Below are 14,791 nucleotides of genomic sequence, written 5' to 3' on the forward strand. Positions count from 1 at the left end.
AAAAAAAAAAAAAAGAGGAATAGATCATTAAAAAGAAAGTAAGAATAAAATAAATAAACATTTAAAACAAAAACAGAAGAAACAAAAGATGAAAAGTGATAAAAAGCCAAAAAAAAAATAAAGAAAAGGTAAAAAAGGGGAAAACAAATCTTAGCCAAAAAATTATTTAAATAAAAAAAAAAAGAGAAACATTTTGTTAGACAAAAACAAAAAAAATAACGGTAAGAAGAAGAAGAAACAAAATGTTTTAAAAAATAAATAAATAAATAAAAATAAAAACTACAAAAAAATAACGTGCAAAAAAAAATAGAATAAAAAATAAAAGAAATTTCCAAGAAATTGGTCTTAACCCCTTTAATATTTTCTTTTCCTAAAATTAATCCTAAATCCCATAGAAGTTTACCTCCTATTATAATTCAAATATCTATTCTCACTAAAATGACAATACTAAGATTTCTCGGATTTTCAAAGAAAAATTTAAATAAGACAGTTACAATAAATCAAAGAGGGTGGGATATAGGTAAATGTATAGCTAATAAGTACTATATCCAAAAGCTAAGTCAGGCCAAGATATAAGTCAATGAAGCGATTGTGCTAGAACCACAGGACTCGAGGAGTGCCTTATACCTTCCCCTTGGTCAATAGAATTTCTTATTCAGATTTCTAGTTTGCATATCATTAAAAATTAGAGTCAACTTCCTTTTGATTAGGGGTAAAAATTAGGTGACTTGGAACACCAAAACTCAATTCCAAGTGGCGACTCTGAAATAAAATAATCCCTTTTCGAAACGTCACTTTAATTGGAGAAACTCTATGTTCAAACATTTCGTTTGGGAAAAATAGGGGTGTGACAATATTAATTTTATGACCAGTATTCCAATATAATATTCAATAATTTAGAAATAATCCAAGTTTTTTTTAAAAAAAAAAAGAACTGTGCAAATAATTTATTTTAGATAATAAAAGTACTATTTGTGTCAATGCTATTTGAGTGCTTTCCACTTAATTGAAGTTTCATTTTCTTGTCCTTGAAAGAAAAAAAAAACACACCTAATTTAAGTCGAGAAAAAGACTATTTATGTATGAATAATGGAAATTTTGTTGTTTCTCAAGTTATTCCACAAAAAAAAGCTACAACACAGAGTCTTTAAATTGAATATTTGATATAAACATCAATTGCAGATAAGGTTTTACTTATTATTTTTTAAAAAGAAATTACATTTGATTTTAAAGAATACACTGTATATGATTGATCAACTTTTATTTTACTACACCAAAGACTACTACTCCATAATTGAATGGAAACACAGCCTATAAATTTTCTTTTTTCTCACTTCTTAAATACTAAACACATTTCTTTAAATTTTACTAGTCTTGTAAAAATTTCAAAGAGAAATTATTAGGTAGGAAAAATAATAATTATTCTTCATATACATGCTTCTAATTCAAACTTTCTTCTATGAAATATATTACTGATCGTACAATTTATTCATATCAAATAATCAATCAATCCAAAGTTTGGAAAATGTTGTCATCCTCAAGTCAATGCCCCAAGTCTTACGGGAAACGTCAAGTTTGGCTCTATTTGTCTAACAACATAATTGTTTTTCTTGTCCCAAAAATGACCTTTATTTTAAATAAAAGAAAACAAGCAAAACACAAAATTTCCTTGTTGTTTGATAGAGTGTATTAGAAAAAATAATGCATGTATTAACTTCGTTTATTATTAGTATCAGTGGCATACACAGAATATCTTGCAAGCGGTGTCTACTATTAAAACTTTTCCAGGATAAGTTTTCGTTTTGAAAATAATCCCATTAAATATAATAGGAGGTTGTTAGGGATGACGATGGAGCATGGCGGATGCGGAGCGGGGCGGGTTGAAGTGGGTTTTTTTCAAAAGTAATGCGGGGCGGGGCGGTTTGCGGGTATTAGGGGTTTTCGTGGTTTGGTTTAGTTCGGTTATTGATTAAAACCAAAATCAAACCAATCTAGTCGGATTTTTAAATTTCTAAAACCAAACCAAGCTAAACGAAAAAAATAACCGTCGGTTTGGTTATTGTCGGTTTGGTTCAATTTTTCTGGTTTATTAATCGGTTTGAAAGTAATAATTTTTTTGAGGGTGTACGTATCTTGATAGACATAAACACCTAGTAAATGATCAATCCATAGAAAAGCTATTGTCGGTTCAATTAAGCAACACTAGAATTATCATTACACGAACAAAGTGATTCAATTATGAGAAAGTATGACTATTTTATGTGAAGTAGGGTAGCTAAAGACTAAAATGAATTGTGATGGACTTGGACTTAGGATTGTTATAGTTGGGCTAAAGTGTTGGGCTTGAGAAAATGGTAAAGTGAAAGACTTAACTTAATTAAAATTGAGCAACTTTCACATATAACAAACATAAAAATCAAATTTCTATGCTATAGTTATAGTTTGTATAATTGCGCTCTATAACAAACTTTATGTTTGCTATGGAGCATCGGATTGTATAACTCGTTGGCTCCTCTTTAGATTTGTATAAATCGTTGTCAGCCTCTCATTTGTATAAATTAAATCACTGGCAGTCTCTCAATTCAATTTTATATGTTTGTATATCTGCATAAAATTTGAATTTATATACAATTGAATCGAAATAAAACGTTTGTATATCAAAATCTCTATCTCTCTCACTTTATACAAACATAAATTATACATTGTATTTTGTATAATCTGTGTTTGTATAAAGAGATAAAGGCAAAAGAGAACTGGGCAGGGAAATATTTGTATTGTATAATTATAAGTGTATAGGACGAAGATATATGTATTTGCATGTGTATGTACAATTTTCTCTCGCTTTATATACAAACAGAAACACAATTTATACATTTCTATTTGTATAAAGCGAGAGAGGCGAGGGAGAGACTGACGAGTGAGATCTGGTAGAGGGGAGAGATGGGAACGGAAATATATGTATATATACAATTTTCTCTCGCTTTATACAAACACAAACACATTTTATACATTTGCGTTTGTATAAAAGCGAGAGTGGCAAACGAGATTCACTAGGGAGAGAGGCGAAATAACAACAGTTTTCTACGGGGTACAATTAAATCAAACTGTGGTTATGACATTTAATTTGAATTAATAGTTTGTTATTATATACAATTTTCCCATTAAAATTTGACAAAATATTTATATTTTATTTATGAGTAATATATAAATAATTATAAAATTTATATATCAATTAATCGGTTCGGTTGGGTTATTTTTGGATTTTTTATTTAGTAAAATCAAAACCAAACCAAATAGTATCGGTTTTCAAAATTTAAAATCAAACCTAACCAAACCAAAACAAATATCGTTTTTTAATCGGTTTGGTTCAGATTGCGGTTCGATTTGATTTTTGTAACCATAACCATGAACATTCCTGGAGGGTATATGTAATTTTAAGCGAGTTCAAACTTAATTTTAATTTTTACATGTTATAAAAGTCATAGAGCATTATTTATTAAGATAATTTCTTTAAAGCTACTAAAATATTGAAGATAGTAAATGAAAACGGTTCAGTAAAAAATAATATAATTTCTTACATGTTTTCCAATTGACCTCTAAAAAATAAAAATTTAAGTCACTTAATTAATACAACTTAATGAAAAAATAATTTTATTTTTATGAATTTTATTTTTGGTATCAAACTTAATTAGAAAAACAAAACATTTTAAAAATTATGCGATGCTAATTGAAAATGAAAAAAATTATTACGAGGGAAATTAAAATTTTTACAGGTTAAGCTCAACCCGGCCCGCCCAATAGCCATACCTACAAGTTGTCCAAGTTTGAACTTACGATCCACACACAACAATTGACACACTTAACCAATTGAACTGCGTGCCCCTTTATAACAAAAGTTAACACTACATTGTATATATATTTCATCTTTTGTCTTTTAATTTTTCCGATAAAGCAATGTCCCGTGACACTCCTTTGACCTTCCTAGATTCACTCCTAATTAGTGTCTTGTTTGGTAAGCATTAATTATATACTCTGGGATCATTTGGTTGGATGTATACAAATAATGTTGAATAGAGTTTATTAATAATGTATGCATTCATAATGCTTGTATTGATAATACTTGCATTAATTATGTTGAGATTATTTCTTATGTAGTGTTTGGTTTGGTGTGTTAATAATTGAGTTTTTGGCTAAAATCATCCCTGAAGTTGACCTAAACCTAAAGTACATCCTTGTGTTATATAAGTGAAAAAAAAAATCCTTGCACTATTCAAAAAGTTGCAAGATTCATCATTCTGTCTATTTTTTAAAGAAACTCACGCCACCAACAAAAAATGTGTCAAGCCGAATGAATAGATGTACACATGGTTAAGCTATAGTCAAGTTGGGTGATTTTTTTAATTTTTAGAAATTGAGGGTTTAAATCATATTCAGACAAAATATATTCAAATTCTAAATATTCTTTGTAAAAAATATGTCCAAATACAACTCCAACTTCAAAAAATTCAAATAAAGTAATTATTATTTAATTTTCACAACAAAACGCCTACATAATTTCACTAAATTTCAAATATTTTTATATATTGTATAAAATGTGAATTGCATTGTATATATAGTATATACGTACTATATATATTTTTTATAAAAAGAATCTCTAAATAGTTGCACATAATATTTTTAAAATGAATTTTTTTGCATAATCTTTCTAACATCGGAACCTACTGTATAAATATTTCAAAACTTATGTATTGTTGCAAGTCAAATTACTTGATGATGCAATAAACATGTAAACTAACAACACACAAAATTTGAATTATGAGAATAAAATATTCATTTTCTATTCATATCCTTATTCTTTTTAGGTAACATTGATCTTCTCGTCGTGGCTAAGACATGACCAAATTAAAAAAAAATAAAAAATTATTGGTTCAATCAGTTTCTTAACAAAAATAGACTGAAGGATGATTCTTGTTATTTTTTGGATACTATAAGGATGTTTTTTGCTCAATTAAATAATATAAGGATGTACATTAGATTTGAGTCATAGTTAAGAGATGATTTTAGCCAAAAACTCGTTAATAATTAATAAAAAAAACATTGATACCTTCAATAATAAAAATATTTCTTTACAATAATACCCTCCACACTTTTTAGCTTTGAAAAATGAAAAATGTTTTGATAGGGATTTAAAAGATATTATGTCATTAATCAATCTAATACATGTACATGTGTTAACCCTTTGTATTAATAGTACATAAAAATCCGCAGTATTAATATACACACCTCAATGCAGAATAAAATGAATTTAGTTAATTATGTTCTTATATGGACATGATGTTCCACTTTACTTGTGAATGTTATTGTTCAAGTTTTTTTGGTCTATTCTTTTAACATCTGATGTTGTTTTTTATAACTTCATAGAATTTAGAATTTTTTGTTACTTCTGACCAACTATTTTCATGGAGATTTTCTTATTCTTATATTTAAAATCTCTCTATAACTCATAATTTTTATGCAACAAAAACGAAAATTAAAAAAATATAGCACTTTAAGATTTCGGAGGAATGCTTTGCTTTAAGATAAAATGTTCTTGATAATGTAGTATATGTATCAAAAATATACATATTACCAAATCATTATATGTAAGCTTAATAAAATAGTGCAATCCCTTGCTAAGCACAAATAATTTATCTAATTTTTAATAAAATTCTAAAAGCCTAAATTATTTGTGTAAATTTTTTCTTTTGGTAGCTCAAATAAGCGCGAACTCTCCACTAGACCACGTGACTCTACTTAACAAGAAAAAGCGGTACAGTTTCCTTCTCTTTTCCAGAAAACTCTATAGCAAAATCCCGACGGCCATGGCATATCACGCCGGAGACAACGACGGCGACGGCCAAAACCGCCGGCTCTATAATCCATACCAAGACCTTGAAGTTTCAATTCAAAAACTCTACAAACTCCCCACTTCCCCCGAATTCCTCTTCAAAGAGGAATCTCTCGCACAGCGCCGATCATGGGGAGAAAACAATTTATATATTCAATTTTGCGTGCAATTAGACAATTAAAAATCAAATGACGACGTCAGAGTAATACGTAATTGAATGATAGATTGAATACCATAAAATAAAGGCATAATACATATATTGGACCTTAAACTTGGCTTCAAATTTTAACTTTGACCTCCAACTTTCAAAGTGCACAAATAGACACTTTAACTATCCAACCTTTTAATAAATAAACACGCGTGTCTTACCTGACAAAACGCGTGATGTGCACGCATTTTGCGCGAGTGAGAAGTAATTTTTGAGGCACAAACAGTGAAAAAAATGCTGAAATGACAACTCTACCCTTAATTAATTTTTTTTTTTAGTTCTAAAATGGACGTCTAAAGTGTTTAATTAGTTGGCAGTCATTGAGTGGCTCAATAATACACGTGGCAGCGTGTGCATTTCACGCTCTTGGCTCCAAAAATCGCGTGTTTATTTATTAAAAGGTTGGATAGTTAAAGTGCTTGTTTGTGCACTATGAAAGTTGGAGGTCAAAGTTAAAATTTGAAGTCAAGTTTAAGGTCAAATATATGTATTATCCCTAAAATAAAGAACAATGCTTTTATGTGATTGACCTTTTTACTTTTAGTTGTGATTTCAAATAATTAAAATTATTATGAGCGGAACTAAATGGAGCATATAATTTATTAAAACTCTCTTAAGCAAACAAATTATACTATATATTCAAAATTAAAATTATTTTAATGAACATATACTAGCTAGTAAATATTGAATCTCTTTATTTTAATTCTTGGTTCTAAAATTTTACTAATAGCAAGGATATGGATGATATTTAAGCATAACAAAGAGATAAAACTAATGGACATTTGACGTAAAAAGAAACATTTTCAAGGGAAGAGATCAATAGTGTTCAACTTTCGTGAATTCAACTAACTAATTGGCATTTATTATATTCTTTTTTTAGGAAAAATGCCTGATATATCCCTCAATTTTGTTATTTAGAGTTGATATACCCCTCGTTATGAAAGTGACTCGTATATACCCCTATTGTTATACAAATAGCTCACATATACCCTTTTCCTCTGACAGAAGTAAAAACCTTAATTTAAATTTAATTTTTAATTATTTTTTTAAAACAAATATAATCCATGCGGGGTATATTTGATCCTCCTCACACATTTTTTTTTTTACTTTTTTGTTTCAACGACTAATTTAAATTTATTATTTGATGGTCAAATTTATTTATTTCACTAATTTTCTTGTAAATTTTATTATAGATGCCCCAAATTTTTTTCTTACAAATACAAAATTTAAATTACAATATAGCCGCAAAAAAAGTAGTTTTAAATTCTTTTCTTTACACTAAAGAATGAAAGAAAAAAAAAGAATAAGTAACTCAAATAATGATAATCAAAGAAATCAAAAAATAATTTATGTATGAAACAAATTAAAGTATACCTTGAATTGCAAGAAGGATCATATATACCCTACATGAATTTTTACAAAAAATTTAAAGTACAAAACCTAAAATTTAAAACTAATTTTTTCACTTCCGTTAGATGAAGGGTTTATACGAGCTTCTTTTGTAACGGTAGGGATATATGTGAGTCATTTGTATAACTGTAAGGGCAGTGGCGGACCTATGTTGTGACTTATGGGTGCTTAAGCACCCACTGCCTTTTGTGACAACATTATTATTTATGTACAAAATTTAGTAATTCATTGAAATATATTAACTGAGCACCCATTATATGTAGCAATTTTCGAGCAAAAATAGTTGAGCACCCATGATACAAAAGTTTTGGATCCGCCATTGGGTCAGGGTATATATGAGTCACTTTTATAACGAAAGATTTATCAGCTCTAAATGACAAAGTTGATGGGTATATCAGGCCCTTTTCCCTATTTGTTTCTTTATAAAAAACAATATATAAAGATCACTTTTAATGTACTTCGAAGATAATGGACCATTTTTCACATTTAATATTTAACTTTTCTGTGAACTTGAAAGATTATAATGAGTTTTTTTTTTTTAATAATAAAAGGAGAGAGTATTTGACAAAAAGGATTGGTATGTTATGTCTCATGCGTTCCATTTTTTTAAATTTTTTTTTCAAAAATCATTTTATTTCTGATTTTTTTTGAAACTTTTAAGAAGTTCAATTAAAATAAGGGCAAATTACATTTAAGGCAAAATTACAATCTATCCCTTAAAAATTTATAATTACAGAAATCCCTTAAACGGATACAATAATATAAGCGCTAATACATTAATTTGATGCGCGAGATACATCAATCGTTAAGTAAGATACATTACATTTTATACATGATACACTAATTTGATGTACATGTTATACATGATACACTAATCTGATGCATGAGATACAATAATATAAGTACTGATACATTAATCTGATGCGCGAGATACACTAATATAAGGCGCAAAAATGAGGGATTTTAGAGATTTGTAAAACTTATAGGGGTAATGGTAATAAGTAAACTAAAATGTGGGATTTCTATAATTTTTTCTTAAAATAATGTCCGATTAAGCCCATTTTGAAGCTTCAAATTTTAAGTTCGAGAATTTCAATTATAAAATTTGAAACTTTAAAATAGTAGTTACTTTTCGAATAAAGAGGCAAGGATGACCATCAAACGCTATTTAAGGTACTACCATGTGTTACTTATAATTTTTGTATTATTCAGTGTCTTTTTTCTTTTTTTTTTTTGATTCAAAAAAATTGCATCTAATATGAATCAAAATAAATTTTATTTGATTTAATTGTATCATTTCTCTTTTCGGTTGTGTCTACTAAAACTATATATATACTTAATATAATCGAACAGTAAAATAATAATATTAAAAAATAACAAAATAGCGGATACCACCCAGTAAATAGTAATACATACTCCATTTGATATGATAGATCGTTGAAGATCTATTATTAATTAATATATATAAGAGCATGATGTAGCAAGTCAATTGAGAAATTATTATTGTTAAAAAGAAAGTTATAATCCTAAATCAAATAGCAAAAGAAGTTTGGTTCAATTCAACTTTTTGATTTAATTATAATAATGCATATGATAAGTTTTGACAACATTTGAATTGAATTTGAAAAAATAATCTTTAAAAGCTAAAATCGAAAAGAGATCTGAATGTTCATTTAATTATATGAGAAAATAATATTAATAACTAGATCGAATATTATTAATGAAAATCATAGCAACATACACGATTGTAGCATTATTAAAATAAAATAAAAGGCAAAACAAAAACTCAACATCTCAATAATATAAATTTGAACTTTCTAAGACCCTAAACCCTAAACTTTGAACCCTAACCTGGAACCCTAAACCCTAATCTTGAATCTGAGTACTGACCCTGATTCTGACCTGACTCTGAACCCTGAGCCCTAAATCCTAAATCCTATACCCTGAGCCAGAACCTTGAATCTAAATTTGATAACCTAAGATAACTTATTTGCGATTTTAATCAAACTTCACACTCCAAAAGATAGTGTTAGAGCCTTTATTGACATTAATTAATTGTCCTTAGATTCAATATCGCTATAGACTTTAGTGACATTTATAGAGAGTACTAATTGCTTAGGAAAATATATATTTAACGGTAATTAATTAAGCTATTAATTGTCATTAAATATCACTTTTGTTGTAGTGGTAAATCTTTCTTTTGACTTTTTCAATTAAATTTGTGAACTGTAAACTTAGATACAGCACGACGGACTACCTTTTTGAAAAATATGCTAAGCTACATGCCTTTTTCTTCTTGATTGTTAGGAAAGTAAGGTAGTCTTTATTATTATATGTGGATATTTGTGAGTTCAAGTTCTCATGACAAAATTATGCTGTGAGATTTTAATATGTTATGTATCAAAATTTTGATCTAGAACCTCCACTTTTGAACGGTTTCATTCAAATGTCATCTATTGCTTGGTTGATCACTTCATTAATTCTTTGTAACTGCATACTATAACCATAACAATAATTATGGTTCAATTTCAAATAAGTTGAGGCCGGTGATAGGAAATCTAAGCAATAGTAATGACTATTCTGAGAAAATGAGGAAAAACCTTTATGATATTAACAATTTTAGGGTCATTTTGGACATATACATGATACAACATACTATAATAAAAAAGAGATTGATGGAGGATCATAAGAAAGGAGTCAAAGGTCCTCCGTTTGAATTTAGTTAATTATGTTCTTGTATGGACGTGATGTTTCACTTTACTTGTGAATATGTTGTTGTTCGAGTTTTTATAACTTCATAGAATTTAGAATTTTTTGTTACTTTTGACCAACTATTTCCATGGAGATTTTTTTATTCTTATATTTAAAATCTCTCTATGACTCATAATTTTTACGCAACAAAAACGAAAATTAAAAAAAATATAGCACTTTAAGATTTCGAAGGAACGCTTTGCTTTAAGATAAAATGTTCTTGATAATGTAGTGTATGTATCAAAAATATACATATTACCAAATCATTATATGTAAGTTTAATAAAATAATTTAATCCCTTGCGAAATTACCTAGTTTTTAATAAAATTCTAAAAGCCTAAATTATTTGTGTCAATTTATCTCTTGGTAGCTCAAATAAGCTCGCAACTCTCCACTAGACCACGTGGCTCTACTTAACAAGAAAAGGCGGTACAGTTTCCTTCTCTTTTCCAGAAAACTCTGTTACTCCTTCTCAATTTCCAAACCCTAAGCCCAAACCCGAACACTAGAGCCAAATCCCGACGGCCATGGCATATCACGGCGGAGACAACGACGGCGACGGCCAAAACCGCCGGCTCTAAAATCCATACCAAGACCTTCAAGTTCCAATTCAAAAACTCTACAAACTCCCCACTTCCCCCGAATTCTTCTTCAAAGAGGAATCTCTCGCACAGCGCCGATTATGGGGAGAAAACCTGACGTTCTACACTGGCATCGGTTATCTCTCCGGTTCCGTCTTCGGGGCAGGTAAAGGATTTATTGAAGGCGTTAAAGCTTCTTAGCCTGGGGACACGTTGAAGCTCCGGATTAACAGAATATTAAATGGGTCGGGTCACACTGGTAGGAAGTTCGGGAATCGGGTCGGAGTTATTGGGCTGATGTATGCGGGTTTGGAGAGTGGGATGGTGGCGATCAGGGATACGGACGATGTTATCAATAGCGTGGTGGCGGGTTTAGGGACTGGAGCATTTTACAGGGCGGCGGCGGGGTTGAGGTCCGCGGCTGTTGCTGGGGTTATTGGTGGAGCTGTTGTTGGGTTTGGAGTTGCCGCGAAACAGTTGATGAAATGATACGTACCAATCTGAACTTGTTTTTGATAGGTTTGTAGCTTTTGAAGTTTCAATTGTTACTGAAATTTTGATGGTAGCTTGAGAAATTGTTCCCACGTTGAGTAGTAATGTAATTATTTCATTAAAGGTGCATGCTTTCTAGATATATTTGGTTATCATATTATTTTGATGTAGTTACTTACTGTTCAGTATGCGTTGTTATGCTTTCACGTTTTGGACTTTCTTCCTCGAGCCGAGGGTCTATAGAAATAATCTCTCCCCTCCCCATATCCCATTTACACGTGGTACGCTTTCTAGATATTAGCTGGTGCATGCCATCAAAGTGCACCTTGAATAACAGTAATGCAGTTATTTCATGAAGGCTGCATACTTTCTTGATATATATACATGTTTCTTTGAGTATATGTTCTGAAACTAGGTTTTAAATGGACTTAGTTATGAATAATTGACAAAAAAGAGATTTGCTGGTGAATAACTGTGAAAATTTAGCACCTTGCGATGGTTGTTCCCTTCTGTGTTTTCTGTCAAGAGTTCTGCAAAATTTCTAGAATGCATCTTCTGCGCTTGTACAAATAGTTTTCTTTGAAGTATATTTGTACTGATAGAACATCAACAATGCACCCAGTGAAATTTTAGAAGTGGGGTCTATAGACGGTAGAGTGTACTCAACAAACCTTACCCCTTAACTCGTGGAGGTAGAGGGATTGTTTCCAAAGGACCCTTACCTCTAGTGATACTTGTATTTATTTGTTAGTTACTGTAAAGGGAGGTTGTTATCGAAGGACCCTCGCCTCAAGTGATATTTGTATCTATTTGTTAGTTACGGTAAAGGGAGGTTGTTTAGTGATATTTGTACCTATTGTTAGTTATTGAAAAGGGAGGTTGTTTCTGAAGAATCCTTGCCTCAGAGTGATATTTGTACCTATTATTAGTTACTGAAAAGTCTGTTCAGTAGATAATGTTGAGTTAACTGAATTCATCAAGATGCACTTTTTAGTGGCATGTGGTAGCTAGTTACTTTTGCTGCAGTCATTTTTGTTTCTTATTTAAATGTAATGTTAGCCATTCATTCTCTGATGGTAACTTTGGCTTTATGTCTAATGTAACAATGAAACTAGTTGCTTTGACAATTATAACTGTGTAAATTATCTTGTCAATTAGTCTAATGTATATACATGCTTTGTGACATATTTCGTTGGTTTGCAGTTAGAGTAATTGCTTAATCTTCTCAGTAGGTAGTATCTCTGTTTATATGTCTACGACACTGCATATATAATGGCTCTTTCTTTGAGCTTTTGTGAGTCGCGATTATTTGCAGACTTGCAAGCTGTCTCTCCGAAATTGGCTTATATTATTGACATGATTTTGAAGGGCCTATATTGAACCTATAGTAGAGTAGAGGACTTGAAAATCATCTTGTGTTGAATGAGTTTTTGGTATAGCTTCAACTAGCAAGCCCCATTTCAATGTTTGAACAGAGTTCATGATTCATTGTTATTGATCAAGTCACCACCCGTCTTTGTGAGAAGGTGGGTACTTCTTGAAATATCGATGAGTTTGGAGCTCATAATGATCATGCTGGTCTTCTATATAAGTATTTATGGTATGTTTGTGCTACTAGAAAAGAATTGAGTATAATCCAAGGGAATGGACAAGTGGTCAATGACGTTGGTACGAACCTTGTGGATCAAGTTCAAATCCCCACGAACAGTACTACGTGTTTTATTTCCAACGTGGGCAGAGTTACTGGTGGTAGTTTTTGTAGAAGTCGCTGAAATAGTTGATGAAATAGTTGAGATGTATGCAAGCTGGTTAGGATACGAGAAAGTTGAAATTTTAGCTCATTGTTTATTATATTGGTATAGATAGGTGGAGTGCTGTAATACATTTCTATTCACCTCAATGATTGTTGTGCCTGCACGTCAAATAGAGCTATCATAGTTATTATAGTGATAATTATTACGATGAAATTGCGTGATGCCTTTGCTATTATGTGAAATCTAACGTTTTGGTATCTCTATTTCAAATTATCAAAACAAAAAAGGCTCAAAATATCTTTAATGTTGTAGAAATAATTTACAAATTTCTGTTCATCTATTGCATCGAATTTGCCTGCTTCTTAACGTATTAGAAATGATTCAAAAATTGCGCTTAATTTATCTAGAGGACTAGTTCCTTCTACTCTATCTGTTGACTGTATTCATCCCAACCTCTCAATAATTCAGGAAAAAAACTTTTTAACTGTTTCTCATGTGAATATCAATTTCTCCATAATAATTGATTATTTGAAGTTTGAACCCGACTTTAATTGCCTTTTAAAAGCATATTCTATCGATTAAACTTCACGATTCTTATTTTTCATGAAAGAAAAGAGAAATGAATAACTATATGTGTGATGGATCTGAATTGACATAATATATGTATGAAGGATTTGAATTGACATAATACACAAATAAACACTTAAATATGGCTTCAATTTGATTAGTAAGCATTTCAATTTTGTGAGTGTATATCTATAAACATTTTAGGTTGATCTCAACTGACAACTAGACATTTTAATTTGTTTTCATTGTATCTTGTGGACATTTGATATTGACGCGTTACATACTTTTTTAGAGGTGTCTAGATAATTAGTTTGTAAGTTGAAGTGTTCAATTGACACAACAAAGATGAATTGAAGTGTCTAGGTATGCTTATTTAAAGTTGCAGTGTTTAATTATCTGTTGAGATCAAATTAAAGTGTCTATTTATGTATTCATATAATAATTCCAAGACATAAAATATTCAGTGTCTTGCACATGTTACCATCAAAGTTTGTCACATAACTCCATTAACAAAAAAGAGTAATGGAAAAAAGCAAAAAAGTTAAAAGATAAAAAGGAGGAAAAGCTAGCTACTCAAGAATATGATAAAAAGATAAAATAATAAAAGAAGAATAGGATAAAAAGATAAATATAAAAGAAGAATAGAATAAAAATAAAAGCCACCTCCACCCCTCCCTTGAATATATAAATCCATATATAGTTTACTCAAAAACATAATCTTGAAGCAAAGCCTAGTACATTTTCCTCTAAAGCCAAACCCCACAACAAACTAAAGCTCTCATTTTCATTACTATTCCTAATGGAGAATTTTAGATCAATGTCAACAAGGGAAGGTGGAAGGATGCAAAAGTTAGCACCAACAAGTATGCAAGATTTGAGGAGTTATAGTACTAATTCACATCATGTTCCTAATTATAATAATAAGGAAGTGAAGATCAATAAGAGCAATATTAACAAGAGCAAAGTGATGTCTTCTTCTTCAAAAAGTTGGAAATTGGATGATCTTGAATTGCAAAGAAAGAGAAGAGTTGTTGGATATAAAGCTTATGCTATGGAGGGTAAAATGAAGGGTTCACTCAGAAAGAGCTTTAGGTGGATCAAGGATACTTGCAATAATGTAGTCCATGGATGGTGGTGAATC

At 30.2% G+C, this 14,791-nt stretch overlaps 3 protein-coding genes and 1 pseudogene across 3 annotated transcripts in view; 2 read left to right on the forward strand and 2 right to left on the reverse strand.

Annotated features, from left to right (window-relative positions):
* The window catches only part of LOC125863201 (mitochondrial import inner membrane translocase subunit TIM23-1-like), an 87,594-nt gene extending 76,095 nt beyond the window's left edge, over positions 1-11,499 (forward strand). The window contains exon 2 of the mRNA XM_049543372.1: positions 11,357-11,499. The gene's annotated coding sequence lies outside the window, so the exon portion shown is untranslated. The remainder of the gene's footprint in view (positions 1-11,356) is intronic.
* LOC125861251 (receptor-like protein 9DC3) overlaps positions 1-14,791 on the reverse strand; it is a 129,713-nt gene that overhangs the window by 23,469 nt on the left and 91,453 nt on the right. The gene's annotated exons all lie outside the window — the stretch shown is intronic.
* The window catches only part of LOC125863205 (receptor-like protein 9DC3), a 72,827-nt gene that overhangs the window by 23,272 nt on the left and 34,764 nt on the right, over positions 1-14,791 (reverse strand). The gene's annotated exons all lie outside the window — the stretch shown is intronic.
* LOC125863202 (mitochondrial import inner membrane translocase subunit TIM23-2-like) lies at positions 10,769-11,341 on the forward strand (annotated as a pseudogene).

The sequence above is a fragment of the Solanum stenotomum genome, chromosome 4, assembly GCF_019186545.1.
Source record: "Solanum stenotomum isolate F172 chromosome 4, ASM1918654v1, whole genome shotgun sequence".
In the NCBI taxonomy this organism is placed as follows: Eukaryota; Viridiplantae; Streptophyta; class Magnoliopsida; order Solanales; family Solanaceae; genus Solanum; species Solanum stenotomum.